Genomic DNA, 9,259 nt, shown 5'->3' with positions numbered 1-9,259 from the left:
AAAAAACAGAGTTAACATTTTGGGTCCGGTGACCCTTCCTCAGGACAGAGGTCAGAAGAATTGGAATGAGGGTGTGGCCTTAATCTCATTGACCTCGGAAATTCTAACAGGACGCAGGAAGGATGTTGCGGATGGCAGGGAATCCTGAACCAGGGGTCCCAGGCTAAGCATACAGGGTAAGGCATTTAGGATTCAGAAGAGGACGTGGGAAATCGTGTCTCACTAACTTGATTGACTTTTTTGAAATAACAAAGAGAATTGATGAGGCCAGAGCAGTGGACATGATCTTCAGTAAAGCGTTCGACAAGGTTCCTCATGGTGCACTAGTTAGCAAGGTTAAATCACATGGAATACAGGGAAAACTAGCCATTTGGATACAGAACTAGTTCAAACGTAGGATGATGTGGAGGTACCAGTATTGGACTGGGGTGGACAAAGTCAGAAGAAACACTCACCCTCAACAACTTCTCCTTCAGCTCCTCCCGCTTCCTACAGACAAAGGGGTACCATGGGCCCAAGCTACGCCTGCCTCTTTGTAGGTTACGTGGAACAATCCCTCTTCCGCAGCTACACTGGTCCTAAACCCCACCTCTTCCTCCGTTACTTTGATGACTGTATCGGCGCCGCCTCGTGCTCCCACGTGAAGCTTGAACAGTTCATCCACTTTACAAACATCTTCTGCCCCAACCTTAAGTTCACCTGGACCATCTCCGATACCTCTCTCTCCGTCCTGGACCTCTCTGTCTCCATCTCGGGCAACCACCTAGAAACCGATATCCATTTCAAGCCCACCAACTCCCACAGCTACCTAGAATACACCTCCTCCCACCCACCTTCCTGTAAAAATGCCATCCCCTATTCCCAATTCCTTTGCCTCCGCCGCAACTGCTCCCAGGATGAGGCATTCCACTCCCGAACATCTCAGATATTCTTGTTTTTCAAGGACCGCAACATCCCCCCCTCAGTGGTCGAGAACGCCCTCGACCATTTCTCCCGCATTTCCTGCAACTCATCCCTCACACCCGCTCCCCGCAATAACAACCAAAACAGAATCCCCCTCGTCCTCACGTACCACTCCACCAGCCTCTGGATCCAACGCATCATCCTCCGACACTTCCGCCATCTGCAATCCGACCCCACCACCAAAGACATTTTTCCCTCCCCACCCTTATCTGCTTTCCGGAGGGACCACTCTCTCTGTGACTCCCTTGTCTGCTCCACACTCCCCTCCAGCCCCACTGCACCCGGCACTTTTCCCTGCAACCGCAGGAAGTGCTACACCTGCCCCTACACCTCCCCCCTCACCTCCATCCCAGGCCCCAAGAAGACTTTCCACATCAAGCAGATGTTCACCTGCACATCTGCTAATGTGGTATACTGCATCCGCTGTACCCGTTGTGGCCTCCTTTACATTGGGGAAACCAAGTGGAGGCGTGAGGACCGCTTTGCGGAACACCTACGCTCGGTTCGCACTAAACAACTCCAACTCCCAGTCGCGAACCATTTCAACTCCCCCTCCCATTCCTCAGACGACATGTCCATCCTGGGCCTCCTGCAGTGCCACAACGATGCCACCTGAAGGTTGCAGGAACAGCAACTCATATTCCGCTTGGGAACCCTGCAGCCCAGTGGTATGAATGTTGGCTTCACAAGCTTCAAAATCTCCCCTCCCCCTACCGCATCCCAAAACCAGCCCAGCTCGTCCCCGCCTCCCTAACCTGTCCTTCCTCCAACCTATCCCCTCCTCCCACCTCAAGCCCCACCCCCATCTCCTACCTACTAGCCTCATCCCGCCCCCTTGACCTGTCCGTCCTCCCTGGACTGACCTATCTCCTCCCTAACTCCCCACCTACACTCACCTTTACTGGCTCCATCCTCGCCTCTTTGACCTGTCTGTCTCCTCTCCACCTAATTTCTTCTCTATCTGCCTCCCGCTCTCTCCCTATTTATTTCAGAACCCCCTTCCCCTCCCCGATTTCTGAAGAAGGGTCTGGGCCCGAAACGTCAGCTTTCCTGCTCCTCTGATGCTGCTTGGCCTGTTGTGTTCTCCAGCATCTGCAGTTCCTACTATCTCAGAAGTCACACTTCTGTCTTTTAAGGTAGGAGACAGAGGTTGTTGGTGGAGGGTGGTTTTTTCAGACTGGAGGCCTGTGAGCTGCGGTGTGCCACAAGGATCGATGCTGGGTCCACTGCTTTTTGTCATTTATATACATGATTTGGATGTGAACATAGGAGGTAGGGTTAGTAAGTTTGCAGACGACACTAAAATTGAAGGTGTAGTGGACAGTGAAGAAGGTTACCTCAGAGTACAACGGGATCTTGATCAGGTGGGCCATTCGACCAAGGAGTGGCAGATGGAGTTTAATTTAGATAAATGTGAGATAAATGTGCATTTTGGAAAGCTAAATCAGGCAGGACTTATTCACTTAATGGTAAGGTCCTGGGGAGTGTTGCTGAACAAAGACACCTTGAGGCGCATGTTCATAGTTCCTTAAAAGTAGAGTCACAGATAGATAAGAGAGTGAGAAGGCGTTTGGTATGCTGGTCTTTATTGGTCAGTGCATTGAGTATAGGAGTTGGGAGGTCATTTTGCGGTTGTACAGGACATTTGTCAGGCCACTTTTGGAACATTGCATGCAATTCTGGTATCCCTGTTATCGGAAGGATGTTGTGAAACTTGAAAGAGTTCAGAAAAGATTTACAAGGATGTTGCCGGGATTGGAGGGTTTGAGCTTTCGGGACAGGCTGGAACTTCTTTCCCGGGAGCATGGAGGCTGAGAAGTGACCTTACAGAGGTTTATAAAATCATGCGGGGCATGGATAGGGTAAATAGGCAAGGTCTTTTCCCCACTATGGTTTAAGGTGAGAGGAAAAAGATTCAGCTTGAGTTTTAAAGTATCCAATCCTTTTTCTGTAGTACTCATACTGCAGTGAGCATTTTAAGCACTCTCCCCCACCCCAACACGTGTAGGCAACGTCGCTCAGTGTCTGACTCATGTGCGAGAATGGCTGTGTAACATCGTTTTGACTTCATTGAGAACGAGTATGGTATGGATTGAAAAGGAGGTCAACATCATTCAACACTGAACCCCTGCATTAAAATACATCACACTACTGCCCTCCAAGAAGTATTGGCATGCAGAAGCCAAACCCAAGGGCCGTGAAATGGTAACCGATTCTTTCCATTTCTGTGAACGAATCTTGGAAATGTTTTCATTGCAGGAACCTCTGATATAAAGGGGGAGGGACGTTGTGTATTTATGTAAGAATGTTGAACTGTCGTTTTAAGAATGCAATCAAGTGACAAGGCATGACGAGGATGTTATCGGCCATTTTGGAGGGAAACGGTTTCGTCTGGCTTGCTGCCTGATCGAGTGAACACCTCCTCAATAAACGCTCCAACTGCTGTTTAAGCACTTTAGCCTCCTGAGCCTTCTTTAAATGTGACATGGATATGCCAGGCCATGAGGTTGCAGGCTGTGTTGAATGACAGTGACGGTGCAGGCCTGGGATATTGTGTGCAAGTCAGGCTGTAGGTCTGGAGGTAACCGTAGGCCCGACCAGGTAAGGAGAGCAGTTCTAAATCCCAGTATGGGCATTAGTGCCGTAGATGGCTTTTTGTGACAATGGCTTTGTGGTCACTCCAGATTTTAAAAAAGACCAACACACACACGCGGGCAGGCAAAGCAACAAAAGCCTGCGCTACAAACATGAACACACAGAGCTGTTTTTAGATTTGTGAACGAGGGGGTGCACCGTTCCCGGAAGTACTGCAATACCAGGTCGATGCGTGGAGTGGACGGAGCAAGCCCCTATTCCATCTCCCTGCTCCAAAAATCAATTTAATATATGGTCCCCAGATAAGGGACGTATCAGATATTAAACTGATAAGAACAGTTCTTTTCTTCCAGAAATATAAATTATTCACAAAATCATCTATAAGTACGTTCAAAGGTTCCAAATCAGTTCTCTGCAGTCTTTTCAGAGAAAAACAAAAACACTAGAATTTGACATTCCTTGTCGCTGCAAAAACATAGGCATTTCCTACTCATACAGGAAACTATTTATGTACCTTGCAAGGCAACAGGAGGGCCTGATAATTGAACAGACCCTTCCTATACTTGGCTAGAAAAACCTTACACTGTGGTTTTTCTCCACTGTGCCTTGGCCCTCTGCTTTAGTGCATCCCTCAGCACATTGTTCTGCACCTTAGAATGTGCCAGGCTGCAACACTTGGTTGAGTCAACTCTTTGCACTGAAAGACCAACAAGTTTAGGGCAGACCAACAAGCATTTTTCATTTAGTTGATGGGCTGCCAGGCACAGTCAATGTTTGTTTCTGCGTGCATCCTGGGGAAAAGCCCATGGAGCACAGTATCCTGCATCACAGAGCAGCTCTGGATGAACCTCAACAAAAATCTGCTGCATCTCTCTTCCGACCTTTTCCATGCTACCGGGGAAATGCCAGGCCATGAGATTGCAGATGGTGTTGGATGATGGTAATGCTGCTGGTCTGGGATATTGTGTGTGAGTCAGAACGGTTGCTGTAGGTCTGGAGGAACATGTCGATCAGGCCAGGTACAACTGCAGTTTTTTCTTCCCAATACTTGTCTTTATCTTTGCCTGGTTTCAGGCTTCTGCAGTTAACACATGTCCAACGTAACTGATCTCACTCATTCCAATCTTGCATTTGTCCCTGTTCAGTTTCAAATTGATGCTCCTGCTTCTGTCCACAAGTTGCCTTGTCCACAAGTCTCCTCTATCCATCTTCTATCCGCCTCCCACTCTCTCCCTATTTATTTCAGAACCCCTTCCCCTCCCCCTTTTCTGATGAAGGGTCTAGGCCCGAAACGTCAGCCTTTCTGCTCCTATGATGCTGCTTGGCCTGCTGTGTTCATCCAGCCCTGCACCTTGTTGTCTTGGATTCTCCAGCATCTGCAGTTCCTACTATCTCTCACCCAGTCTGTGGTCTCATTGTGCTTCTCACTGACCCCAATATCCTTGCTGCCAGGTTCACTCATGCTGTTAGGAAGTTTTGAATTAATTTGACAGGGGGATGGAGCACAGCGTAGACTGACTCTGATCACTCAGGTCTGATCTAAAAGAATCACTTAAAACCACCAAGCCTGGAGAATTGCTTCTGATGTTGGGATTGATAAATAATTTTATAAAAGTTTTGATTTGAAGCACTCAATTGGAAAATGGGATGATGCTTAAGAAGCAGTGCAGTGATCTAATATGTGGATGTGCAAGACAGGTCAATGGGATTATTTATTTATTGTGGGACCCTTTGTGAAGAATTTTACTAAACCACTGCACCCCAACAAGAATTGACAAAATGAGGGTGAGCTGAAGGGGTTGTATCAGTTGTAGTTCGTTAAGTTCAGTCAACAGCAAGAATGAAAACACACATCAGTAGTTGTAGGAAGGTAACAAGTTCTGAAGGGAACATGCTCCAAATTCACAGGAACATTTTGCATTGTGAGGAAATTTAGCAAGTTACTTTTTACATTTGCAAGCCTGAGATATCCAATTATAATACAATTAGTTCAGGAGAACGTGACTGTGATCAAATAAGAATGTTTGATTTCTGTGTTAAGAATATGAGAATATGAACAGCACATTGGGAATAGTTAAAAGGGAAAGTTAAAAGAAAGGAAAGTGTAGATGAAGAAATTTAATTCATAGCTTTCTCTTGAAGATATTTGGAGTCTTTACAGGGCACTTAGTTTGGAGCAGCATCCAGGATCATACAGGAAAGCCTGCAGCATCAGCCAGAAGGCAGGGATACAGTAACCAGAAGCCTATAAGTCTATGGCCCATGGGCAGGCAGAAGGGATTAGTTTAAAATGGTGTCATGTTCAGCACAATGTCGTAGGCCAAAGGTCCATTCCTGTGCTGTACTGTTCGATGTTCTACGTTCTAGTGCCGTGCAGATTTGGGTCTGGTCTCAGAAAGTGGGTCTGCAGGTGCAGCATATAATAAGGAAGGCAAATGGAATTCTGGCATTTATTGCAGAAGGACTGGACTATAAAAGTAAAGAACTGTTGTTACAGTTATAAAAGGTGTTGGTGAGACCACGCCAGGAGTATTGTATCCAGTTTCAGTCTCCTTACTTGAGGAAGGATGTGGTGGCACTGGAAAAAGTTCAGAGCAGGTTCACCAGCTTGACTTCAGGAATGAAAGGGCTGTTGTATGAGGAACGGTTGACATCTTGGGTTTTTACTTGCTGGAGTTCAGAAGAACGAGGGAGGATCTAATTAAATAGATAAAATGCTAAAGAGGATTATTAAGTTGGATGTAAAATAGATGTTTCCCCTTGTGGGACTGTCTTGAACAGGAAGGCATAAATATAAATTGAGAGGAGTGGGTTCAAAACTGAGAGGAGGAGAAACTAATTCTCTCAGAGCATTATGTGTCTGTGGCACTCACTGCCCCAGAGTGCACTGGAGGTAGAATCAATCAACAAATTTAAGAAAGAAAATAGATATGTTTCTGATGAAATGTGGGATAAAGGGCTATGGGAAGCAGACAGGAAAGTGGAGTTGAGACCAGGATAAGATCAGCCATGACCATGTTAAATGGAGGAGCCAGTTTGAAGGCTGAATTGCCTATTCACGTTCCTCATTCCTACGTCATATGTGTGCTCTTGATCGAGAAGTTTTAAGAAAACTGAATTGGATGATTTGGCTGCCAACCAAAATATCAGGACCAAGTGGGTGGTTACACATGTGCCCCCTCACACCCCAACTCAAATCTTGATCTTTTGATCTGAAGAGCAATCAACCATCGTTTAAATGATGAGGCACCAACACATTACTCAAACAATGTTAGTGGAATTTTTTACAGCTAAATTCAGATCAGGGAGCGCACTTTGCAGGGAAACTGATCAAGGAAGTTTGTAAATGGCTGAGTGTGAAGCAGAAGTTCCACATTCTGTATCACCTGCAGAGTTCAGGCATGGGTGAATGAATGAATGAACCAATCGTTAAGAAGGTTTTAGCTAAAGCTATTCTGGATATGGAAAGAGGGAGCAGATCTAATTCCCAGTATGCTGATGGGACTCGGAGTAACATCAAGCAAAATGACTGACTGGTTCGACTCTGTATGAGTTAATGACAAGAAGGGCTATAAGATCACCACAGACATTGTAACGGAGTGTGGGCATTGGACCAGTGAGAGAGAGAGTGAAACAGTTTGCAAGAGAATTGTGCAAACAATTGCATGGGCCAAGACAGAAGGTCAGAGACCAGCAGACAATTGGCAATGTACAGGGAGATGCTCTGACCGAGCGTGCGAAGGTACCAGGAGTTGGTGTGAAGATGATGGTTAAAGCAGCACCTGACAACCTGGGATTTGCATCTAAATGGCTCAAACAGTTTGAGATTATTATGAGTAGGGACATGTGCCTGTTTGGAAATGAAAGGTAGAAGGTATTCGAAGCCCTTGACACAGCTGAAGCACTGTACAATTGATTCTGAGCTACAGGACCAACGCCAACCAACCAGAGACCAATTGCAGCATGCCTATAAGTGATCTGGCAAATATCTGCATAAACTGATGATCCAACCTATGTGTAGCCAGTACACTTAAGTGTGTCTTCATGAATTGAGGATCACTAACGATGCTGAAGGCATATTTTGCTCTGTACATGCAAACGACTGTTCACATACACAGTCAATCTTCTGACCTGTAAATTTATCAATTGCTTCCGCAAAATATTTCATAATACCCAGGAAGATAGATATTAGTTAAACTGCAATTTTATTTTCAAAGCGTAATTTAAGTTTTATTATTAACTTTAAATAATTTATAACTTACATAACTTATTTTATTATTAATTATGATTGCACGATTACATTAGAATATTGTTACATCCAGCAAGAACTTAATTAATTTTTCATTTTTCTCTGACCCATTCTTATGCTGAGTCTGAGCATAAATTTATTCAATGTGAATATGTTTAGTTTAAAATGCTAATCTGGTTGAAACTACTACACTGTCGGTCTTTTATCTGGAGTTGTCTTAAAGTGCTTTTGATTTAGTTAAGAATTTATGATTTTACGTTACAGAGTGCTGCAGCTTGAAGCCCAGCCACATCAGAGAGGTGATCCAACGGTACTGCCACAAAATTGGCCCTCTTTCCCCATTCACAGTACGTAATAACAGAGCTATAAAAATTTATACTTGTATGTAAACGCGTTTTTAGTTTCAAGTGGTCAAAGTTCGAAGTATATACGCCAACCAACCAGCACACGCATACACTCACACACACTCTCTCTCTCTTCCCCCTCTCTCACACACACACACAAACTCCCTCTCTCCCCACCTCACACACACTCTCACACCCACACTCTCTCTCTCTTCCCCCTCTCTCACACACACACACACACAAACTCCCTCTCTCCCCACCTCACACACACTCTCACACACACACACACTCTCTCTCTCTTCCCCCTCTCTCTCACACACACACACAAACTCCCTCTCTCCCCACCTCACACACACTCACACACACACGCACGCACGCACACGCACTCTCTCTCTTCCCCCTCTCTCTCTCACACACATGTACACACACAAACTCTCTCTCTCCCCACCTCACACACGCATGTGCAGACGCATGTGCGCACACACACACTCTCTCTCTTCCCCCTCTCTCTCTCACACATGTACACACACAAACTCTCTCTCTCCCCACCTCACACACACTCTCACACACGCACGCGCACACACACACACGCACACACTCTCTCTCTCACACACACACACACATATCACTCAATGGGGTGAATCTGTATTTACAGATACATTCTGTTTTGTTCAAAAAGCACACAATTTATAGACAGTTAGTCAATGTGGCCTAAAATGTCACCTCTTCTTTACACCAATAAAACCTTTAGTTCTCACAGGACTGTGACTTAAAAGGAATTTGGGGATTTACATTTACATATTAATCAATTAAACCCTTCCAGCTGATTAAAGATTTAACAGTATCTTAGGTTTGTTTTGTCCATCCTCATCAGTTGTGTGATCCTTTGATCTTTTACTTATAAATTCAGTGTCTGTGTGCTTCTTTCTCACTTCACCTAATGGAGTGGCTATGCTCCAAAAATTTGTGTTTTCAAATAAACCTGTTGGACTAGAACCTGGTGTCGTGTGATTTCTGACGTTTTTTTGTACCAGTGCAGACTCATTGGGCTGAAGGGACTTTTTCTCTGTGACTCTATGAGAAGTTTAGATTTGATACTGTTGGACTG

General features: G+C 45.3%; 1 pseudogene; it reads right to left on the bottom strand.

The window, feature by feature from the left end:
- Positions 1–3,745: 3,745 nt before the first annotated feature.
- LOC125482040 lies at positions 3,746–3,924 on the bottom strand (annotated as a pseudogene).
- Positions 3,925–9,259: the final 5,335 nt, after the last annotated feature.

The sequence above is a fragment of the Rhincodon typus genome, unplaced genomic scaffold (assembly GCF_021869965.1).
Source record: "Rhincodon typus isolate 14 unplaced genomic scaffold, sRhiTyp1.1 hic_rhity00005205, whole genome shotgun sequence".
In the NCBI taxonomy this organism is placed as follows: Eukaryota; Metazoa; Chordata; class Chondrichthyes; order Orectolobiformes; family Rhincodontidae; genus Rhincodon; species Rhincodon typus.
This window is presented reverse-complemented; position numbering and strand designations above follow the sequence as displayed.